Below are 24,740 nucleotides of genomic sequence, written 5' to 3'. Positions count from 1 at the left end.
CATGCACTTTTCTTTCTGTAAGATCAGTGTCCGCTTTTCCTGTTCCTAAAAGATGGTACAGTCTAGAATCTAGTCCATAGTAAATGCTTCCATCCTCTTGTGGAAAGTCATGAGGATTACCTGAGTTAATGGATGCAAAAGCTCTTTGAAAACTAACTTCTTATAGACATGAAAGATGTATTGCATGCCTGCATCATTTCTCTAAATCCTTATAACAACCCTATGAAGAAGGTACTGTTTTAAATCCCTGTTGTACAGATGGGGGAACTGAGGTACAAAAAAGTGCCTGCCTCAGAGTTGGAGTTCCTAACCACTGTGCTGTGCTGAACTAAAGTGCTTTCAGATATGTTCTTACATGAATTCTCAGCATGCCCTTTGAGGTAGGTGGCATGCCTATTTTATAAAAGGAAACTCAAGCTAGAGAGGTCAGTTACCGGCCCAAGATCAAACAGCCAGTAAGAAGCAGAGCCAGAACTGGAACCAACCGAATACCCAAATCTAGTTTTCCAATTTTAAAAACTTTTAAAGTTGAAGTATGGTACGTGTATAGAAGAATGCATAAATCTTAAGTGCTTTTGATTATACTTGTCATTTACAAATTAGACTCAATATGACCACTAAAGTTCATTTCTCAGGGACAAAGTGGTTTGATTTGAACATCCCCACCCCCAGAGTTTGATTCAGTAAGTCTCCCATGGGACCTTAGAATTTGCATTTCTTACAAGATTCCAGGTGATGCTTAAGCTGCTGGTCCAGGGACCACACTTTGAGACCCACCCCTGGTCTACATTCCTCTTAAAATCTTCTCTGAGACATTCACCTCCCTTCTCATGGCCATTAGTTCGCAGTATTTTGAGCTTAAGTTATACTTTACCCCTGCCATCTCAGATATTGAGAGCAAATCACTTAATCTTTCTGGGCCTCAGTTTCCTTATATGCCTAATGAGGGGATTGGGTAAGTTTCTCTGAGGTCCTTCTAGCTTTAAAATTCTGTGATACTGATTATTTAGGCGAAGAGCTCCAGAGATTTCAAGGGATAAGAAAAGCTTGATGTAGAAGAATGAATTGGGGCTGAAAATCTGGGAGATTTGAGTTTTAATCCTACCTTTATCATTACTTATCTGGGTGATTCAGGATAAGTCACTTCCCTTCTCTGTACATCATTTTTTTAATCACTGTAAAATGAGGAGATTGAGCTATATGACTTCTGGTTCTTTCTTTTCCTAAAATTCAGAGACTAAGGTAAATAAAGAAAATATGTAATGCCAAAAATGTTTATTAAAAGTATTTGATGTTTTTTTGGATGCCTACTAAATTTCACTTTTGGGGCAACTTGGTGGGAAGATTCCAATTTTCTGCTGAGATTGGTTCTTCTATTAATAGAGTTAGGCAGCAAGTGCCTCAGTATATGCCTTATATCCTTGACATATGTTAACTATTCATTTGAAAAGACAGGAGAATTACAATGTGGACAGGTGGTGGTGGAAAAACTCTTAAAGAGGAAACCAGTTATGTTCCCAATATGGAAATGTACTTTTTTGATGCCTTCAGGCTTAGACATCTCATCAAGAAGTGTGCCCAGCAGTTCCTTGGCTGAGAAGTTTCTGCTGCATAGGCACGTATATGAACTCCAGGGCATTCTCATTAATACTGATTCCACAGATGTCTGGAAAAAGTTCTTGCCTTTGAAGTTTTGCAATAAAGAATTCACATTTAGTGCAGTTTGGCTCATTGGGAATGACTTATTTTGTGACATGAGAAGTATTCTCTTTGAGGCAGATTGGGGTCAGGGACCCTTGGTTTTGGCAATATTGCAGACACCCACTCCTCTTGTCACCTATCAGTCAGTAATATAGCATTTCCTTGGATTGCAGGGGTTTATTGGAATCTATAATCTTTCTCCTTTTCCCTTCTTATTTCTTTCTTTTGAAGTAAAAAATTTTACTGACAATAATCTGACAGGAATAGTATTAAAGTATTCAAGAAAAGGGAAACTACTACCCTAATCCAATAAAATATTTTTATATTCCCACAGTCCTTATGTATTTTGCATGGCTATAACCATTGTATATATACGGTTTTGTGTTCTGTGCTTTAATTTAACATTGCCAGAAATATTTTGTGTTTCTACATAGTCTTCATGTTGTTTTTAATGTTTACATACTTTTTGCTCAAGTGATAGACCAACCATTCTTCCCTAAATTGCTCCTCTATAATCAAGTACTTAGGTGGTTTCCAGGTTTTGTTCTTGGAGATAATATTGCAGTGAACTTCTTTATTCATGTGGCATTTTTCCCCTCACATCTGTCGTTAGTAATTATCATGTGCCATCATCTCCTGTGCGAAGTATTGCATGGGCTAAAATTATTAAGATATGGTCTTGGACCTTAAAGAATTCATAGTTAAGGAGCGAGACAGACCTTTCAACAACTAACTGTATGAATAAAGTATTATGGGAGCACAATGGAAGGAACAATTGGATGTGCCTGGAGAGGGGATGTATTGCTGGGAATGGATTTGGTTTGGTCATTGAGGAAAAGGAGATGACATTGGAATCTCAGCCCTGATGAATGAATAGAAATTCTGTGGGTACTGAAGGAGGCTGAGGAGAGTCATTCTTGACTAGGATTAGTGACAGCAAAAGCATGGGAGTGAAATGTTCAGAGCATTGATTGAATGGAGGGGAGTGGCAGGGGATGATGAGGTTGCCTCAGCTGCAGGTATGTCACGCAATACACAGTGCTCATGTGGAAGTAATCCTTTAGCAGTTTACAGTGCTAACGGTAGTATGTCTTCCAATTTTACTGCAATCTCGATACTACTAGTTGTCATAATTTATTTTTTTCTCATTAATATAGTAGGTATATAAAGTGTTAGTTCATTTGCTTTAATAAGCATTTTTGCCTTGCATGTGTTTATTCTTTGTACTTCTTATTATCTGCTTTTATTTCTTAGGGTTGTGTTGTAGCTTATAACCGAGCTTTTCTGTTCTGTTTTTTTGTTGATGGTGTGTGTATAAGAAACATTATTGGAAGCCTGGACACTTGTGCTCAAATATATCTTTCATTCTTTGGTAGCCCCATTTTACCTCTAACTCTGAAAATATTGTCATAATCATGTCACTTTACAGCATTATGAAATAAGCTCTTTTTGCATGACAGTTTAGACTAGTGCTTTTTGAAGTTACTTATTGTTAGTGGGACTATAAGTAACAAATAAATTGCTATTCTTATTGATATTCCCACTTCAGGGTGTTTTCTGTTTCATCTTCTGAGTGATGTTTTTTCTTAAGTTCACTTCCTCCCTTTGTAACCTTATCTTCTCTTTTTCCCATGATGAGTTCTTTTCATACTCGCAAAATACATTGTATTTATGTGCCCCCTTGCACCCTAGGCAGTGAACTGAGAGGCAGGGACCAGCACCTAGAGAGTGTCTCTCTGCTAGTTGATGCCTAATAAATGATTGTTTAATGACGGAGTGAATGAACCAGTATGTGCCTTCAAATATGCTCTTTTGGAAAGCTTTTGTTCTAATATCTTGTCTGCTTGCTGGCTTGTATCTCTTTGCTTTCATGTTAGACTTCAAGAAAGTTTGATTCAAATCCATTACTTCAGTTACTGAATTGTCCTTCTCTGTGCTGTACAGAGGACCTTGTTGTGTATCTATTTTATATATAGTAGTTTGTATCTGCTAATCCCAAACTTCTAATTTACCCCCTTCCCCACCCCCTTTCCCCTTTGGTAACCATAAATTTGTTTTCTATGTCTGTGAGTCTGTTTCTGTTTTGTAGATAAGTCCATTTGTATCATATTTTATATTCTACATATAAGTGATATCATATGGTATTGTCTTTGATTTACTTCACTTAGTATGATAACCTCTAGAGCCTCATTTTTTTTTTAACATCTTTCTTGGAGTATAATTGCTTTACAATGGTGTGTTAGTTTCTGCTTTATAACAAAGTGAATCAGCTATACAAATACATATATCCCCATATCTCCTCCTCTTGAGTCTCCCTCCCATCCTCCCTATCCCACCCCTCTAGGTGGTCACAAAGCACCGAGCTGATCTCCCTGTGCTATGCAGCTGCTTTCCACTATCTATCTGTTTTACATTTGGTAGTGTATATATGTCCATGCCACTCTCTCACTTCGTCCCAGCTTACCCTTCCCTCTCCCTGTGTCCTCAAATCCATTCTCTACGACTGCGTCTTTATTCCTGTCCTGCCCCTAGGTTCTTCAGAACCATTTTTTTTTAAGATTCCATATATATGTGTTAGCATATGGTATTTGTTTTTCTCTTTCTGACTTACTTCAGTGTATATGACAGACTCTAGGTCCATCCACCTCACTACAAATAACTCAGTTTCATTTCTTTTAATGGCTGAGTAATATTCCATTGTATATATGTGCCACATTTTCTTTATCCATTCATCTGTCGATGGACACTTAGGTTGCTTCCATGTCCTGGCTATTGTAAATAATGCTGCAGTAAACATTGTGGTACATGACTCTTTTTGAATTATGGTTTTTTCAGGGTATATGCTCAGTAGTGGGATTGCTGGGTCATATGGTAGTTCTATTTTTAGTTTTTTAAGGAACCTCCATACTGTTCTCCATAGTGGCTGTATCAACTTACATTCCCACCAACAGTGCAAGAGGGTTCCGTTTTCTCCACACCCTCTGCAGCATTTATTGTTTGTATATTTTTTGATGATGGCCGTTCTGACTGGTGTGAGGTGATACCTCATTGTAGTTTTGATTTGCATTTCTCTAATGATGAGTGATGTTGAGCATCCTTTCATGTGTTTGTTTAGAGCCTCTTCACTAGAATTTTATTCTATAACCTGGTTCCTCATCTTAGAGGAATCATCCATTCTTTTGTCTTTCAGCATCTTTATGTAAACTCTTAGCTCACTAGTCCTGATTTAGGTTTCATGTGACTACTGAACATTCTGACCATATGCTCTGGTATCACATAATTCTCTGCATCTCTCCTCCCGCCCCCTTATCACCTACCCCCAATTCTGCCTTTTAGTCAAGGATGTAGCTGTCCAGCAGACTTGAAAAAAGCCCTGGAGCTAGTTCTCAAAGATGAAGGGGCTTAAAGATGAAAGGCAAGGTTCTTTTCCTCATGGAAAATACAAACTCTTGAGCAGAGGGCTAGCTCTTTTCTCAGGAGTCAAGAGGGTGTTCGGATCTGAAAATGCATAAGTCACAGTTCTTGCTCTCATGGAGCTTACAGTCTAAGGGGGAGCATCCCACAGATTTGAGAATTGATAATGCAGTACACAGTGCCATTGCATGAATAAGATGTGGTGGCACAGAGGCAGGAGCAGCCCTGCCGTTGGGAACTTGGAAGGGCTTTGCAGGGGAGTTGTTGCTTCTTCAGGAGCCTTTTCCCTATCCCTTCTTTTGTATTTCAGTTGCCACCATCTTAGTTTCGACTCTTGGGACTTTGTCAAATAATTAGCCTTCTAGTTTGTCTTCATTTTTTTCTTTGTGGATCTCATATTGGCACGATGAATGTGGGTTTATTTCCTCTGTGTGCCAACAGAACACCCTTCTCTGGTCATAGACTCCAGTCCTACCTATTTCAGCTTCCTTGGAGATAGGTCTTATTGAGATGCCTAATTTTGGAGGTGAACTTGAGGAAGACAGCCATACCTTTCTGCAGTCTCTCACTAGGTGTCACTGTTTAAATTGGGGGTGGTGCATTTATAAGACCCCAATAGAGAAGTTTTCACATGTATAAATGACTACATTGGAGAATGTGGATGGTTCAAGATAGCTTGTCAGCACTGTTGGAGAAAATAATTCAAAATACATGCCCTTCTGAGTGTGCCCATTTTAGACGTCTTTTAATGTTTAGTGTAGTGGATGAACAATAACTCTGGGTCAGGCAGACTGCTGCCTGTGTTTGAATCCCACCTCTGCTACTTGGTAGCTATGTGACCTTGGGTCACTTAATTAACCTCTGTAAGCCTCAGGTCTTCATCTTTAAAATGCAGATTATATAATAGGGTCTGTCTCTGCCCCACCATCTTTTAAAAAATCTCCACTTTACCATCCTTTTTTTAAAGATAACAGGATTAAATGAGACAGTGTGGGTAGCGCTAAGTAGTATAGTGCCTGACACATGGTAAGTGCCCAGTACATGCTAGCTGTTAATTTTTATTATTGATATAATTATAAACAACACATATGGTATAGCAAAAGAAAATGTTTTTCTCAAATTTCGCAAAGCTGCCTTAGTATTCCCGAGGTCACTGGTGTCTTGGAGATTAAGGTTTAGAATGCTATAAAAGGAAATGAGAACAGTTTGTCACGCACACATTCCACAGTATAGAACTGTTCTCAATAGATTAAAGTGTAACCCTATTCTACCAAAGTTAGCAGTCATTGATATCAAGGATTATGTCATCAACACAGTAATTCTTTTCCCCAGGTCGCTTTAATATTACTAAGATATCTCAGTTTTCCTCTTTTCTAGTGCCAGGAATCTCATTTACAAATTACTCCTTTCTTTTTCTTTTTTTCCCTTAATGTTCCTGAGGGAAGTGACTGGTTTTGGTCTGAGTCTTGTATAGCTGTAGGGAAAATGGAATTAGGAGAAAGTATAGCAGGAGTACTCTTACCTTCTCCAAGGCCAGCCATTTGATTCTAGTATTTCAGCTGAATAGTTCAAGAACATTTTCTTTTCCACAGAGTTCCAGGAGTGAGTGATCTGAAAGTGTGTTGGCCTAAACTTTGGAACCCCAGCTCCATTGTGGGTTGGTAAACAGAAACTAGATTACCTTCATCCTGAGTTCAGTGAAAGATCTAGTGAGACTACCACAGTGCATTTTCATCTCTTAACTCATTTTAGATTATCAGTTTCCTGTAAGCAGATTGTCTACTTTGGCTCCTTAGACTTCCCTTCAACTACCCAGCAGTGTCCAAAGTCAGTGACTGAACTGAGAAGGATTTGAAGTCAAGCACAGAGTATTATGATGCTTCTCTCTGACTGTGTCTGACTATATTCCAAAGGCAGGTATGATCAATTATTGAACACTTGGCATTATTCATGTGCTTATTCTGTTAGTACATAAAATTGAGGATTAATTACATTTTTATTTGACCCCCCCCCCTCCAGTTAAGAGCAACTAAGTTTAAAATTACTTTTGGAATCTTTAATAGACTTAACCATTAATAGTACATCAGTTCTCTGCTGGTGTTTTGTATGTTTCTAGGGCATTATGACACATGCTCACCTTCAGGCTGTGAGCCAATCCAGATTTCCAAGGGCTAGTAAACTTCATTCAGATTAGTAATCCATATCGAGCCTTTCATTTTTAAATTATTCAACGCCCACTAAATGCAGGATGTTATACTAGGCATCAGGAATAGAGTGATACACAAGACAGTTGCTGTCCCTTGTCTTTATAGAACTTATACCCAGGGAGGCAAGACAGAAAATATACAAGAAAAACAAATCCAAATAAATAAGAACACCTAAACATGCAAACAAATAGTACTAGAGAAACAAAAACAAGATATTTTAAATAGAGATATGAAGGGAAAAATGGGCTGATGTAATTGAATGATTGGGGATCATCAGAAGGTTCCAGAAGGCCTCTCTGAGGAGGTAACATTTAAGCTGAGAATGAATAATGAGAAGGATCCAGCCATGAAGAGCTGTGGGAATAGCAACGTAAGCCAAGGGGAAAACCACTGCAAAAGTCCGAAGGTGGGAGGAAGCTTGTCATGTTTGAGGCAGTATGGCCTAGAGCATGATGAGTGAGGCAGGGACAGAGATAAGGACGGAGAGGTCTGCTGTGGGGAGGATGGGAAGCCCTAAAATGTTTAGATGTTATTGTTGGTACATTGGGAAACCATGAGGGGTTTTAAGCTGTGGACTGACACAGTTTGGTTAAGTTTTAAAAGATCACTGCCTCTGCGGAATGGAGAATAGATTGTAGGGGAGCAATCTGGCCAGCTTAGTCGTTCAAAGGGGATAGAATTCACCTTTGTGCTGCGGAGGGCCGCAGCTGAAGCTGTGCTCTCCCTAGAATAATTGCTTTCCCGCCTAGGTTGTTTTCAGAATCTCCCAGTTCTAAACATTTAATCTGGGTTCTGGCTTAATCAAGAAGCAATACTCTCCTAGTGCCAGGCTTGGCACAGAGAATGTGGGCTTGGTGCCTTTTGTTGAGCACCCTGGCCTGGAGAGAATGAAGAAAGCAGCCTCTGGTGGACCTGAGGACAATGCAGCTGACCCTCAGCACCTGGTAACTTGTAGGAAGCTTTGGAATCCATAAACTTTATGTGCTTCTGCAAAACAGTTGCAGATGGTCTGGACTGATGATTAAATATCACCACTGTTTTGCCCAGATCTGCTGTGGCCATCCTCTCTATGTCTGGTTTTACATTACAGTGGGTAATTAAAGGGGCACAGTCATTTCTGGTTACTTCCAGGACATCTTTTTCAGTTGGCTTGGGGGAAATTTCAGTTTCTGCCAGTTGTATAAGTGACTGCAGTGAGCAGTGCCTGTGAATGGCTACTTTTTGTTTTCAAAATTAAAAAAAAAAAAAATTAAAAAGAACTCTCTCTAATGAAGGGGAATAATTGCCTGCCTTTTCTGTCTGCTGATTCTCCAGTGGGAGTTCTGCCATCAGACTTGTCAGAGTTAGTTGGTAGGGACTTTTTTTCCTGAGTTAGCACATAGAGATCTGAACGGGCAGAGATTAACACAAATTAGCAATGGTACAAGCAGAGGAACAGATTTCCTTCTGACCAGAGGTGCCATTGGTGGGCACCACCTAATTTTCTGTGCATCTCTTACCACTGATGACAGGAGGATGACAGGACTTCTCAGCAAATAAAAAGAATTACTTAAGCACCACTTGAGTTGGGCAGTTTTTACAAGACTTGAGAGTTTCAGAGGCCCTCAGTCTGCTTAGCCTGCCAATGTAGTCACTGAATATTATCTCCCTGGCTTCTCACTGGGGGATCCTTACACCTCATTCAGCGTAGTGAACTTGGGGAGACAGAAATTCTGATTCTTGTACCTCATTTTTTTCTTTTTCCAAAGATTTCTTCTTCCATCCCCACAGAACTTATAAGGACACAGAAGGCCCAGTTGGGGAAAAAGAGATGGCATTTGCCTTCTGGCTGACATGACTTGTGCTAGTGGTTGGTGGGGATTCCATAATGAAGATTGCAAATCACTTTCCATATTCCTGGAGCCTGTCCCATAATTAGAGGATTAAACATTTTGTTTAAATTAGTAATTTTCCCTCTACCTTTTCTGTGTGCTTCAGACCACCATTAGAGCAAGATGGAGACTGGTTGACAGTCTGATATTGGGCTCCACATTCTAGTTGTGCTGTTGGCAAGAGGTTGAGGAAGTCTTATTTTAATTAAAAAAAGCAATTTTTAGCCATGGTTCATCTTGTGTGAGGCAGAGGCACTTTGATTGCTGAGTGCAGTGAGTATAGCTTTTTTCAGGAGCATGACACCAAGCCTAACAGGATAATATCAGGAGGTAGGTGTGCAGCTGGGCTTGAAGTATTGCCTCTGCATTAATGGCAGATATGCCTTCAATTGACAGATTATCTTTGTGTTTGCGGGAGAAGGGGTTACTTATAGGTTTAGTATGTTCCTGATTTGCAGTGAATGAAAAACACCTCATAGAGGAGCTTGTAGGAATTGTCATACTTTTAATGAGATAAAAGAATATGTGTTTTCTCCTCCCTGTGTCACCAAGCCAAAAGAACAAAATAGAAGGCTGGGAACTACCAGGTATTGAGGCCTACTGAGAGCCAGACATTGTGCTATTTGATTTGATATGTTATTCTGTCTCACCCTAAAGGCAACCCTGGGAAGTCAGTATTCTTATTCCCATTGTATAGGTGAGGAAAGTTAGTTCACAGAGGTTTAGTGACTTGCCCAAAGACACCCAAGAAGTAGGTGGTAAAATCTTTTTCCTAATAGAGGGCTCCAGTGGATGAAGGTAGCTTAAAAAAAGAAACACACTAGAGAGTAGAATGCAGCAGAATGCTACCATCACCCTACCTTGTACTTGCCTCCAGTCTACCATATATATCATTCTTGTCCAGTAGAACACCATGCCTTGGTTATCAAATCCAGGGAAGCAGAACACCATGCATCAGTTACCAATCCCAGGGGAGCACTTCAAACACTGTCCATTGCATCTTGGTATTGGAGTTGCCAAGGAAAACACAACACAGTCAAGCACTGGATGGAACAATGCTTTACTCACATAGAGAAGAGACAGAGCAAGATCAGCTCCAGTAGTGTACGTCAGTCCCTTGTGGCTAGCAGGGCCCTCCCCCTTCCAATGCTGGACAGTTGGCCTATGTGCACCCCTCTTTCTTGCAGCAGCAGCAGGACCCAGACCTGAAAGCTGGTGGCATGACTAAGGGCCATTGACATACATGCTTAAGCAGAACAAAGGAACACTTGCTGAGCCTGAAACAGGGAAAGATATTCCTATACAAAGTGATAAGCCAGGCATAGGCTGTATGGGCTCCTTATCTCTTGTATGGAAGCATTCCAGGCCCAAGGCCCATTTTTATGTGACTGAGTGGGGTTTGAAATACTGCATGCATGAGACTGCCTTTCCCAACAATTCTGTATTGGAATTACTTGATTACATATCTTTCTTCCCATTGGCCTTTGAGTTCCTCTAGGGCAGTGACCAGCTCAGTACCTGCTGTAAATACTCAATGAATGTCTCTTGACTGAAGAAAGGAAAGAACGAGGGATGAATGAATGAAGCAGTGAATCAGTGATTAGGTGGCTGAATTTGGGTTTCTTCCAGGTATCTTTTTATGTTAACTCTTAGCACCTCCACAGTTGTCTTCTCTTTCTTGTCTCTTACATCTTGATGGAGAGGAGATTAAGCTGTGTTTGTGAATGACAGTGGCCCTAGTCATAGGAGACAGTGGGTTGGGTGAAACTTGTCTTAAATAGCAGTTGATGATCTTGATAAAAGTCCGATTCCAGTACTTTAATAACCCGAGAGTTGACTGGAGTTGTTTTAAAGACCAGAGCTGTCTCTGACTCCAAAACAAGAGATTAATCATTTATTAGCCAGATTTATACCAACTCTACTGTGGGCCATAATTGCTGTTTTCTCTTTACCCAACCTTATAGGCAAAGATAAAACTAACAAGGTGAGTTTTTATTTCATGTTGGTTATATCTGGCACATGCATTTCCGTTTGATTTTTTTTCTTAAACATTTATTAAGTACTTTTTCTGGGTTAGGCACTTCCTCGCTGTGAGAGCTTTTTCCAAGGATGATCTCAGTGTGTGGTGATTTGACCAAGGTCACACACTGGTAACAACAAAGTTAAGTGTCTGACCACTAAAATCCATTTTCTTCTCCCTGCACCTTGCTCCCCTATAAATGGGACAACTTTACCATCATTTCCTATGTACATTATGTTTTGTACAGGCCTGGGACACACATGGGTTTCTAAAACCAAGTGGTAGAGCTGCTAAAAGTACACTTAAGTTTAAGTAGCCTTGGGAAACAGATTAGTAGTAAGCTCAGAAACCAGTTAAGGTGGGGTGATTTCCCAATCACATGGTCGTAGGTAGTATGGTGTCCTGGTAAGAGCAAGAGCTTTGGGCTTAGATTGACCGTTTGAGTCCTGTCTCCACTATTTTCTAGCTCTTTGACCTTAGGCAGTTCGCTAAGCAAGCCACTACCTGAGCCTTGGTTTCCTCACTTGAAGAAACAGGGAATGGTATTACCTACCTGGCAGAGTTGTGTGAGGATCGAAAAGATAATGAAATGTCAAGTTCCAGGTATATAATAAGCACACAGTTAATGGTCATTGTTATAAAGCTTGGATAATCGCTTGGTGAGGAAGCTGTAGGAAGAACTCTTCATGGTTTCTTTAAATCCTGCGATTCTCTGACCTCAGTGCCTCCTGAGAAGCTCTTTGTAAGATTTATATCTGACTTTGCCTATTGAGACCCATCCTGGCTTATTTATGCAGCTTTGTTTAAAAGAGGTGGCCGAATTCCCTTGTGTACAGGGTTTTCAGCCAGTGACTCTCTGGTATTTAATATGTTTACCTGAATTCTCAAGTTTCTCAGTAATTTCAGTCTGAGACAAGTGAGTAGGATTGATGTCAGGCTGCTTTAACACAGGTGTTATAAACAAGATTAAGAGGTTGTTGAAAAGATACTGGTGGAGCTCTGGGGCTAGCTTTCTAGAGTCCTTCTAAATTGACAGCTAATGGGTAGTTTGCCTTGATGGCTCTCTGGAGTTGGTTGTAACCAACTAGAGATTCACCCACAGAGGAAACATGCTTATGAAAATTCACTTTGCTTTCCTTTATAAAAAAGTAAAGGTATTATAAAATGTAATGATGTCTTTGCATGATGCCAAAAAAAAAAAAAAACAGTTGTCTTTGCACTGTTCTAAGGTAATTTTTTTTAAAGGCAGTCAATTCTTAAGTTTTTTTGATGCCAAAAGCCTACCAGGCTTCAAAGAAAACTTTAAAAAGGAAAGAGATGGTTCAAAACAATTATTTTATTCTACTATTTATTTAATTTGTTTCTGTATAAGACACTTATTTAATTATCTTAACCCTTGGTAGAGTTTCTTCCCGCCCAGCGAGGTGTGTGTTTTGGCTTATCTGATCTATTAGATGCTATTGCTAGGAAATTGAGTACCCTAAAATGTTCTTGGAGTGAGCAGTTATTAGTTTGAATTCACTTTGAAGTGATTTTTATAGCCTTCCTGAGAGAGTTGTGGTGGAGATAGAGCTTGTAGAGGGAATTCGTAGCTGGGCAAGAGGCTACCCAAGAACTCCTTTTGATCATATTCCACATGGCCAGGTGGTCAGGGTGCCCTCTCTTTTCTGGGTGGAGGAGATATTTCTGACTCTAAGAATAATTCATTTACCATCCTTGTCTTTATTGGGAACAGAGGTATTTTGCTAACTCTAGTGGTTTGTAAAGCTTCTAGAAATAGTAAAACCTTTGGGTTGAGGAAAATAAAATGCATCTTAGAAGAAAACAGACATGAAGCCATCTCTTTTCATTGTTTTTGATGGACTCATCAACAGGCATATACAGATGCCATAACACTAGATACTTCATTCAAGCTGAGAGAGATAGGTAAATCGGCACTCCAGGGCTGGAAAGTGTGTTGTAAAATCGTGCTACATTTTCAGACTTTAAAGTATTACCCATAATGTTGAAAAATACTCTTTTTAACAAGATACTCAGGGTACAGTTTCATGTGAGTTCTGTCTTCCTTGAAATAAATGTAACAGACTTATGTGGATAAGTTTTAAGCTTTAAAAGAAGTAATGGTAATAGCTGATGTCCTAGGCTCCAGAGATCAAAACCATGTTGGAACCCTTAAGGAATTAATAAGCAACTGTGAAAGACCTAGATTTTGTAAATAACTAACATGACTCGTTTCTCACTTATGATCTGGTTCTCACTCATTTAGTCTCAGCGCTCTGAATATTACCCCCCTTCCCATTTTCTCAAAACATCTCCACTTTTTTCTTTCCTGTCTGTCTTCTTGCTAGTATATGCCACCCCGCCTCCCCGCCACAGTCACTCCTGCTGTTTGAAAGAGGAATGCAGCTTTGAGTCTTGGCAATGACCTTAGAGGCAACTTATAGAAAGAGTAGTTAAAGATTTCCTTCCCCACTTTAGTCTTAATGGAATTGTGCATTGCTAGAGGCAGTAGTCCACTGGCTGGAGACGTCTCTGTCATCACGATTACATGTAACAGGTGTGCCATGTAACTTGCAAAGCCATTGTGTGGGTCTCCTGGTTGCTGAATGCGTACTCCACCTCCCCCAGCCTCTGTGACATACACTTATAAAATATCTAACCTTTGTGTTAGATATTTAAATAATAAAGTGAATTTCTTGTGTCTGAGCCTTTGGAAATAGTTTAAATAATTTAAAATAGCTTTGCCATATTAATTTGTTATTTAATGTTTAAAGATTCAAAGTGGACTGGTGTTCAAGGTGGGTAACCCCTGGGCTCAGTGTGGGTTCCCCAGATGATCTGGCGGAGGGAGTTTTACCATAATCTCCATATAGACAGATAACAGTAAGCGCTTCTGGTCAGTGAGCTTCCAAACAGGCAAGAAGCAACTACAGAAAAGAGCTTTCCTGGCTAACGGCATGGGCAGAAAAGTGGCAGGAGGGATTTTGGTGTTAGTTGAACGATGATGGCAGCAGGGAGAGATGATGCAAATTATGCCTTTAGATGATAGTTTCTGAAGTTGTGACTAAGGAAAGCTGACTGGGGGGTTGTGTATACTGCTGCTGTAAAAGTGAGAGTTAGATTCCAGACTCAGCTCTATGGCTTCAGGCTCAAGTCTTGTCACATCCTTGAGTCTTAGTTTATTCATCTGTAAATTATGAGATTGTATGGATACACTTTGTCTGAATCTGAGTTTTACTCTTCTTACCCTCTGACTATCACTTGGTGCCACCATTAGAAAATTTACTAAGCTATATAGCCCAGGGTGGCATAAAATGATTAAATATGTAGATAGAACACATAGAACAGATGAATTCTGCCTGGTTGCAGTAATCTAATGATCCAAGAAATTCTGAGAATATGCATACATTGTATACATTTGCTAATAGTGAATTATGGTTCCTGGGTAGTTCATTGGTTAGCTGCCCTCTTCCCTTGTCTCTCATTGATTTAGCAGTGTGGGTTAAGTACCTGCTATGAACTGGGCACTGTGGGGTGCTGAGGTGTTAGCAGTAAGGGTCAGATCTCAGGGCACCTACCCTTGAGGACCTAGCATATGATTTAGTAGAGGATATGGAGTAGAGGAGATGGAGATTTATTAATGCACGTGTTGTGTGCTGATAATGTGTTGTGTGCTGATATGATACACTGCTGAGGAAGCTCAGAGGTCTTACTGGAGCATTTGGATGACTCCTAGAGAAGGTGGCCTTTGAGCTGGAGTTTAAGGCTGAGTAGGATTTTTCTAGCTGGAACAAAAGGGGAAAGGAAGGTGGTCTGCTCTTCATGGTAGCGCTATATGTGCTTACTCCATTCCAAGGCATCATTTGAGTAACTGAAGGTGACTCTTGGGTCCCTCCCTAATTCTTCTCTCATTCCCTTGTTGGTTTTTTTCTATGGCAAGGTTTCCAGACCCTGTACTATCCTGCTCATGCAATATTGAGATTGTAATGCCTCTTTTCAAGTGTGGTAGCTAACTCAGTGCTACGGGACTGTAGTCAAATTAGATGTTATGCTTCTAATAGTGCACCCTTAATATGCATTAGATTTTTAAAAAATTAAAGTTGGCCATCCTGTTGAAAATGACATTAACTAAAACCATCAGCTGTTTCCTGAATGAATTATTTTTAAGTCATATTTCCTCTGGCAGGGACTTTATATATTTGCTATTTTGAATTTAAACAAGGGACTTTATACTGCTCATACTCTTTTGGTTTAACCTATTATGAATCTACCTCTCTAAACTACCATTCACCCACATTTCTCCGTCTGCCCACTTGAGTGACGTTGTGAAAGATCTTGTTGAGATAAAGGTGCTCTGTAGGTATTGTAAACCCTTAACCTTAATCAGCAGTAACAATATCAAGGGACTACAACCAGTTGGGCGTGACTTGTTCTGCATGATTCCCTGCTAGCTTCTAGTGGTCTCCTTTTTTCCCCCCCTAAGTATGTGCATAACCATACCATTTTGCCAAGTTTATTTCAGATCTTTTTTTAAGAAATAAAATATTATAAATACAGTTGAAGTGTCCTGTGTACCCTTCCCTAGTCCCATTTCATTGTGTAGCCGTCCTTATTCCAGTTTCTTTATTACCCTTCTTAGAAGCGATCACTTTCCTGAATTTGGTGATTATTACTCCCAGTCATTTTTTTTTTTTAATGATTACTGCTTATGTATGCATCCGGTGATCATTGAAATTTTCTTTTTTCTTATTACAAATATGCTCCAGTGAACATTCTTTAAATATGTCCTTGTGCATACGTCTGAGAATTTCTCTAATGTGTATACCTAGGAGTAGAATTGCTGGGATAGCCATAGAATATATGCGTCTTCAGTGTTACTAGGTATCACCAATTAGCTCTGTACTCATTTACTCTTCTATCAGCAAGTTTTAATTTGTTTCTCTGTATCCTCACCGACACATGATATTGCCCGATTTTAATTTATTTTTGCCAACCGGATGATATTTCATGGTTTTTTTATGCATTTCCCTGATTTCTAATGAGATTGGGTCCCTTTTTACATGCTTATGGGCTACTCAGTATTTTTTCTTTTGAAATCATAATTGTGATTATATTCCTTGTCAAAAGCTGATTTTAAGTAATTCTAAAAGTCTGTTGTATATATAGGACTTTGCAGTTAGCTGTCATTAAAAGAAATTGAATCCTAGGCTCTTTTTTCTTTAAAGTGCTGTATCTTTATTTTATTTAATCTTATTCTCCCTTATCTTACTAAAGACAATCCTGTGAGGTAGCAGAGCAAGGGCAGAGCATTTTTTAAATGCAGTGCTGGTAAGTCAAATGACTTATCTAAGGTCATGTGACTTTTAAGTGATTCACGAGCACCCAGATTTTTATGATTATTGGTCCACTGCTCTTTGCATTGTATACTATGTTGCTTTTTTTAGGTCAGTGCAGTTCTGTTGTTGTTGTTCTTGGTTTGATGTCTAATATTCCCTCCAACACCTAGTAGAGTGATGTTCAGGTTCTGTTAGCTCAGTAAACACTTCCTGAGTGAATGAGTGAATGATCATGGTTCTGATGTAGCTGACAAAACATTCATAATGTCTGTTAAAATGGAGGTAGTTTACCTTACAATGATTTTACAAGTATCTGCCTTTGTTAGGCTTGATAAAGAAACAGAATCAACATTCAGCTTACTGATGCAGCTGTAGAATTAATCAGAGAAATTGTCAAAGTAAATCATGAATGCTAAAGAATAGTTTGTACTTCCAAAAAAGAAATCTACACACCCTTTGGAAACGAGATGGATATATATTCAGGCTTTAACAAGGAGTAAGAATTTTTTTGGTAGGAAAAATTGATTAAGTAGAGTCTTCATGACTAGTGATTTAAATTATAAATCATATTCATGTTACTTGCCAGCCAATCAGATTACAGATCATAAGTGAGACCTTTGGTAATGTTAATTTTTGATACATTGATTCCCCCTCACCCACCCCCCCTCCCCCCGCCCCCCCCCCCGCCACCGTGGACATTGGTAAAACCCACATTCTCCAGTAATTACTGTACTCTTAGTCCCTGTAATTTTTTAAATTGGGAATTAATAAGTACATGAGGGTTCTGTTTAATATTTGCAATGACTTTGCTTGGAGATTTTGAGGAGTTTTTGGTACCTGGTTTTTCTTCCAGAAAAAAAAGGGTGGCATATTGCCATGATTCTTGCAAAGGCATAATATATAATTATATATGAATATCTGGAATTGCCACTCAGATATTTCTTTTTTTTTATACATATTTATTGAGCATCTATTTTTTTAAACATCTTTATTGGAGTATAATTGTTTTACAATGGTGTGTTAGTTTCTGCTTTATAACAAAGTGAATCAGTTATACATATACATATATCCCCATATCTCTTCCCTCTTGCGTCTCCCTCCCTCCCTCCCTATCCCACCCCTCTAGGTGGTCACAAAGCACCAAGCTGATCTCCCTGTGCTATGCGGCTGCTTCCCACTAGCTATCTATTTTACACTTGGTAGTGTATATATGTCCATGCCACTCTCTCACTTTGTCCCAGCTTACCCTTCCCCCTCCCCATATCCTCAAGTCCATTCTCTAGTAGGTCTGCGTCTTTATTCCCGTCTTGCCCCTAGGTTCTTCATGACCATTTTTTTCTTTTTTTTTTTTTTAGATTCCATATATATGTGTTAGCATATGGTATTTGTTTTTCTCTTTCTGACTTACTTCACTCTGTATGACAGACTCTGGGTCCATCCACCTCACTACAAATAACTCAATTTCGGTTTTTTTATGGCTGAGTAATATTCCATTGTATATATGTGCCATATCTTTATCCATTCATCTGTCGATGGACACTTAGGTTGCTTCCATGTCCTGGCTATTGTCAATAGAACTGCAATGAACACTGTGGTACATGACTATCTATCTATCTATCTATCTATCTATCTATTTATTTATTTATGGCTGTGTTGGGTCTTTGTTTCTGTGCGAGGGCTTTCCCTACTTGCGGCGAGCGGGGGCCACTCCTCATCGCGGTGCACGCGCCTCTCACTGTCGCGGCCTCTTGTTGCAGAGCACAGGCTCCAGACGTGCAGGCTCAGTAGTTGTGCCTCACGGGCCTAGTTGCTCCGCGGCATGTGGGATCCTCCCAGACCAGGGCTCGAACCCGTGTCCCCTGCATTGGCAGGCAGATTCTCAACCACTGCGCCACCAGGGAAGCCCATGACTCTTTTTGAATTATGGTTTTCTCAGGGTATATGCCCAGTAGTGGGATTGCTGGGTCGTATGGTAGTTCTATTTTTAGTTTTTTAAGGAACCTCCATACTGTTCTCCATAGTGGCTGTATCAATTTACATTCCCACCAACAGTGCAAGAGGGTTCCCTTTTCTCCACACCCTCTGCAGCATTTATTGTTTGTAGATTTTTTGATGATGGCCATTCTGACCGGTGTGAGATGATATCTCATTGTAGTTTTGATTTGCATTTCTCTAATGATTAGTGATGTTGTGCATTCTTTCATGTGTGTGTTGGCAATCTGTATATCTTCTTTGGAGAAATGTCTATTTAGGTCTTCTGCCCAGTTTTGGATTGGGTTGTTTGCTTTTTTGATAGTGAGCTGCATGAGCTGCTTGTAAATTTTGGAGATTAATCCTTTGTCAGTTGCTTCATTTGCAAATATTTTCTCCCATTCTGAGGGTTGTCTTTTTGTCTTGTTTATGGTTTCCTTTGCTGTGCAAAAGCTTTTAAGTTTCATTAGGTCCCATTTGTTTATTTTTGTTTTTATTTCCATTCCTCTAGGAGGTGGGTCAAAAAGGATCTTGCTGTGATTTATGTCATGGAGTGTTCTGCCTATGTTTTCCTCTAAGAGTTTAATAGTGTCTGGCCTTACATTTAGGTCTTTAATCCATTTTGAGTTTATTTTTGTGTATGGTGTTAGGGAGTGTTCTAATTTCATTCTTTTACATGTAGCTGTCCAGTTTTCCCAGCACCACGTATTGAAGAGGCTGTCTTTTCTCCACTGTATATTCTTGCCTCCTTTATCAAAGATAAGGTGACCATATGTGCGTGGGTTTATCTCTGGGCTTACTGTCCTGTTCCATTGATCTATATTTCTGTTTTTGTGCCAGTACCATACTGTCCTGATTACTGTAGCTTTGTAGTATGGTCTGAAGTCAGGGAGCCTGATTCCTCCAGCTCCATTTTTCTTTCTCAAGATTGCTTTGGCTATTCGGGGTCTTTTGTGTTTCCATAAAAATTGTGAGATTTTTTGTTCTAGTCACTCAGATATTTCTTAAAAACATGATAATGATATTCCCTTACATTGACATAGCACTTTATAGCTTACACAAAGCCCCTTTGTAAGATGTTTTAACCATCACAGCAACCCTTTGAGTGGGTAGAATTTTCTGTCTCTGATGACTTTGATCCCTAATTATGAACTTTGGCTGATGATAGTCGCAGCATTAGAGATTGTGAGCTTTTTCAGTTCTGATGCCTTAAGCAAATTTGCAAGGGAGCCCTGATGTTAACTTTGGCAGGTTTCATGCCTGCAAATATTGATTGAGCCAGAAGCCCTAGTTGTAAAATGTCACCAGTGAATGTGCAGCCAGCAAAGGCAAGGGAAAACTCATTACTGCAGCTCATCTGTAACTTCTGGGTCAGGCCACTCACTACCATCTGGTAAAAATGAATGTTTGAAAACTCCTTTTTATTCTGACAAAATGTAATCAGGTGAGGTTAACAGCAGATGATTTCTGAGCACTTCGAATTGGTTAGAGCAATCCGTCCACAAGCTTGGGTTTGTGACATTCCATATGTCTAATCACCTGAAGAGGTATCAGAAAGCTTTGAAATTATGAAATCCCCAAATAAAGGTAGGAAAGAATTTAATTATGTGTACACCTCCCTTAACTGTGTTGCATACATTCTTCCCATCTCATATTGAAAGTGTTTATTCTGAAAAAGAAAAAGCAATGAGAGAGGAAGAATGAAATAGGATTACTCTCTTAAAATAATATAAAGTGGTTTTTTTTTTTAATGTGAGAGTGAGACTAAACCTATTTTATATTGCTTTAAGGAGAAAGATTATGGACTAGGGAAGAAAATTATTAAGTTGAAAGGTTGCCCCTTAATTGAATGAACTCTCTTGAGTGATCCAGAGATGGAGGGGGTGCAGTTGAGGAGGAGGTTAAGTTTCTGGTCACCGGAAGTATTAGGAAACCCCAGCCTATGCCTAGCAGAAATGTTTTAAAGGGTTTTCAAACCTCAGAAAGATAATTGAGTTAGAGCAAGGATTCCTAAAGTCTGGATTGTCTCTAGTGACTCAGAATTATTGCAAGAGGTTTTGAATCCAGATATACACAAGCATTTTCTGTAGAATGAATCTCAATCTCTCAAAATCTCTCTCAAAATTAATCAGTCTCTCTTTTTCTGTTTCTCTTTGTCTGCTCTTCTCTTCTCTCTCTCTTAAATGTGGGAGTTAAAAACACAAATTCAATGAAAAGTATTACCAAATACATAGCAATGTATTTGTTTGTTGTCATTGTGTATTTTGTCAATCATTGGATACTAAAAAAGTGCAGCTGGGGTGGGGTCTGTCAAATATTTTGATGTTAAAAATGGGATCCTTGTTTTAACACCTATTAATGGTCAACACCCTCTCCAACCTTGAGGTTCTTTGATTCTGAGTCAGGTGTGTCCAGGAGAGATACATGTATTGTCTTCTGTGGGCTAAACTGTGATTAGCACTTTAGAAACATTGGCCTTTATGTATGTATATGTGTCTATGTATGTGTGTGTGTGTATATATATATATATATATATATATATATATATATATATATATATATATATATATATTTATATAAGTCTGTGTGAAAGTGCGGGTTGTTCCTAGTTTATAGATTGAGAAAACTCAAGCCTGGAATGGGTAAGTTACTTTCCAGGGCTGCTAAGTAGAGGGACCAGGATTTGAATTTAGGAAAATCTGACTCCAAAATTCATTCTCCAGACAGGATATCACCATTGCACACAGGTTAGGAATGACTAGTTAGTATAGCGAAGGAGGAGACGAACTATATTGGGAATTAGAAGCCTTATATTACTGCCTACCACAGACAAGGGGCTTAAACCCACCGAGCTCAGGTTTCCCTATTTCTGTAAAAAGAGGGATAAACTAGATTATCTCTTTCAGTTCACATTTGAGTCTTTCCCATTGTTTGATATTTAGGAAACAGCACTTTATGCCCCCACTTGGAAGGCCCTTTTCTGAAGATATGTGACCTTCTTGATGCTAGGTGAAGAATTCCTGGTTTATTATAAAGTTAATAGAAGATTTCCTTTGAATTTTTTCCATTTCCTTAATAAAAGTGAACAAATTTTTCTTCCATTAACATGAAAGTACATTTTATGAAAATTACTCCATTTCTTAGCCAGGTAACTTGGAATATTGAGCTATATTTAGATGTTCCCCCGCAGTATACATCTACATTGTTATAGCCTGGTACAAATGTGCTCTTCACATTAATAATTGCACTGTGTGCTTTCATAGTTTGTCATAATGATACCATTATTGCTTGTTATAGAAGTCCCCTTTCTTCTCCCCCACCCCCAAGTCTAATTGAGGTCGAGACAGACCATAAATGCGGTAATATAGATTGCATGCTCAGAGGAAGTGGGGTTGGTTTCATAGTGGAGTTTTAATTTAGGATTCGTTCTGGTGATGTAGCCTCTTCCTATGGTACATTACTTTGAGCCCAATATAACTGCATTTTCCCACAGCCCCTCATTATAGCTACAGCTTCTCACTGCTTTCTAATTAAAAAGAGAGAGAGAGGGGGAGAGAAATGAAACCTAAAGCTTAGGTTGGATATTGTCTGGGTATGCAGGGACTAGTCTAGGCAGATTGCTTATTTAATTTTTTAATTCTTTCAAAGCTTTCATGGAGATGTCTTGATTTCTATTTCTAGGGGGATGGGTATATATATCATTCATCATACACACACAAACACACACAAGGCATCAAGAGTTTTGGAAAGTAAAGACATATTGTATATATATTCTTGGAGCTTTCTATAAGCTTTGAGCAAGTGGGAATCCTTTGTGTATCCTAGAAAGGGTACCAGCTGTGTGGTTGGATGGTGGCAAATGCTTAGTGAGCATTTATTCCGCTCACCACCTATTGGGAATAAGGCAGGGAATGTAGAAGATTGTAAAAATCCTTAAAGGCTGATGTTCTAGTACATCAGAAGTTAAGAGTTAATCATTTTTCTGCTGTGGGCAGCAGAAGCAGAGAAATGACTTTATTAAGAACAATTTCTTTTGTCATTCCTTCATCTTGAGGGATTCCGAACACCTTTCAGATACCAAAACAAATTAATCTCCAAAGGTGACTGGTAAGACTGGCTTAATCCTCTTGGGATTTTTTGTGTAAAACACAAGGAGAGCTCAGGCCTGAGCTGATGACCTCTCTGACAGGCTGTGAGTGCTCCCTTTCTGGATCCAGAGTCCTTTGTCTCTTCTGTAGTGAAAGCAGTTTGGCAGTTCCTAGGTTCTTCCCCACTTACATGTTCTTGCTTTGTTTTGTATAACTGATCACTCTCTCAGTGGTGAATACTGGTAAATATAATCTAGAAGTTTATTTCTGGGGCAGGGTGTTGTTAGCTTCACAGATTTTAATGGGGATCTTTTACAAATAGGACTTCAGCTTTATATGAGTCCCTATTTCATTCAGTGTTGCCAGAAATCCAATTTCATTTTGACATTATCAGGGAACAGGAACCCCTCAGATGAAAATTCCCTAAACCTGGGATGTCTAGTATGGTAGCCACTAACTGCACATGGCTGTTGGGCACATGAAATATGGCTGGTTCTGTGTTGAGATACACCACGAGTGTAAAATACATCTACCGAATTCCGAAGACTTAGTATTTAAAACAAAAAAGTAAAATACCTCATTAGTAATTTTTTATACTGATTACATGTTGAAATGGTAATATTTTAGATATATTGGATTAAATAAAATATATTATTGAAATTAATTTCATCTGTTTCTTTTTTTATTTGGCTGCTAAAACAATTTTAAATTATATCTATGGCTTGCATTATATATATATATATATATATTTTTTTTTTTTTAGTTTATTTATTTATGGCTGTGTTGGGTCTTCATTTCTGTGCGAGGGCTCTCTCCAGTTGTGGCAAGCGGGGGCCACTCCTCATCGCGGTGCGCTGGCCTCTCACTGCCGCGGCCTCTCCTGTTGCGGAGCACAGGCTCCAGACGCGCAGGCTCAGTAACTGTGGCTCACGGGCCCAGTTGCTCTGCGGCATGTGGGATCTTCCCAGACCAGGGCTCGAACCTGTGTCCCCTGCATTGGCAGGCAGACTCCCAACCACTGCGCCACCAGGGAAGCCCTGCATTATATTTTGATTGGACTGCTGTGTCCTAGATTGTTAAGCCCCTTGATAACAAAGCAATGTTTGTCTTTATGCCATGTGTCTCCAGTCCCCAGCACAGTGCCGTATATATAGTTGGCACTTATTATATATTTGTTAAAGAAATGAATTTTAACCTTTATTACCCAGAATGGTCAAATTTCAGAAATGAGTAGGAACTTCTCTGTTTGGAGGGTTAGTATCTGAAAAAGAATTGAGAGTTGAGAAGAGAAGTAAAGAACAGAAGTTTTTAAAATTTTGCCTTGGGAGAGAAAAATGCTGAAATAAAATATATCAGGGCCTTTGGGAGGCTTATCCATCTGTTGGAGAGGGAGGTGGGAACTGTTATGTTTGTCAAGGAACCATGTCAAAGCCTCCCAGTGGGATGGGTTCTGCTGTGCTCTGCTGCAGAGTTGTCCTCCATGAGGGGAGCTAAAGCCGAATACCCTGTATGAGGGGGAAGGAAATTGGAGATACAGTGGGTAAACCTAAAGGTTGCCCTCTTAGGAATGTGCTTAGACTATTCATAAAGATTAGCAAAGCTATTCTTGTCTCAAGAATCCGTTCTAGCCCTGTCTATCCCTGTGTCCCCATTTAGACATCACCCTAATGGAAGCCTGGGACTGGTACTAGGCCAGGCTGATTACTTGAGGATCCTTCAAGCCTTGGAATTCTTTAATAAATTATTTGTTGAATGAATGGTTTAACAAATATTATTTTAACTTGGCTAACGTCTTGTATGACTTATGTTTATAGGTATATGTTCTTGCCTGAAAGTCCCTCAGACCTGTCTCAGCTAGGGTCCTGGAATCATGGAAATTGGCAAACTTCCCAGAGATCAGTTTCAACTTTTAGAAGGCACCAGGTTGTCTTTGCAAGAGTTTATTAAAGGATCTCAGGCATCCTGTCTCCCTGCTTATAAGATAGAACTGTTAACTACTTCTCATCCCCAGAGATGGGATAAAGATTAAAAGGAGTGTTTTAAGTTCTGCAGAAGGAAAGTGCTATTTCAGTGGAAATTATTAGTGGTAAAAATGAAACTCCTCCCTGACCTCTGAAATGTTTGTTTTACAG

The 24,740-nt window shown here is 39.4% G+C and overlaps 1 protein-coding gene across 4 annotated transcripts in view; it reads left to right on the top strand.

Moving 5' to 3' along the window:
• The window catches only part of CTNNBL1 (catenin beta like 1), a 163,653-nt gene that overhangs the window by 2,804 nt on the left and 136,109 nt on the right, over positions 1–24,740 (top strand). Inside the window, exon 2 of one of the 4 annotated variants that reach the window (XM_082361974.1) lies at positions 6,912–7,032. The exons of 2 other annotated variants lie outside the window; for them this stretch is intronic. The gene's annotated coding sequence lies outside the window, so the exon portion shown is untranslated. Of the gene's footprint in view, positions 1–6,888; positions 7,033–24,740 lie in introns of those variants that run through there. One more of the 4 variants, XM_082361973.1, reaches the window with a different exon arrangement.

This window comes from Balaenoptera borealis (genome assembly GCF_965194805.1).
Source record: "Balaenoptera borealis genome assembly, chromosome: 16".
NCBI classification, from domain to species: domain Eukaryota; kingdom Metazoa; phylum Chordata; class Mammalia; order Artiodactyla; family Balaenopteridae; genus Balaenoptera; species Balaenoptera borealis.
The sequence above is the reverse complement of the archived record's forward strand: the minus strand, read 5'-3'. Positions and strand labels throughout refer to the sequence as shown.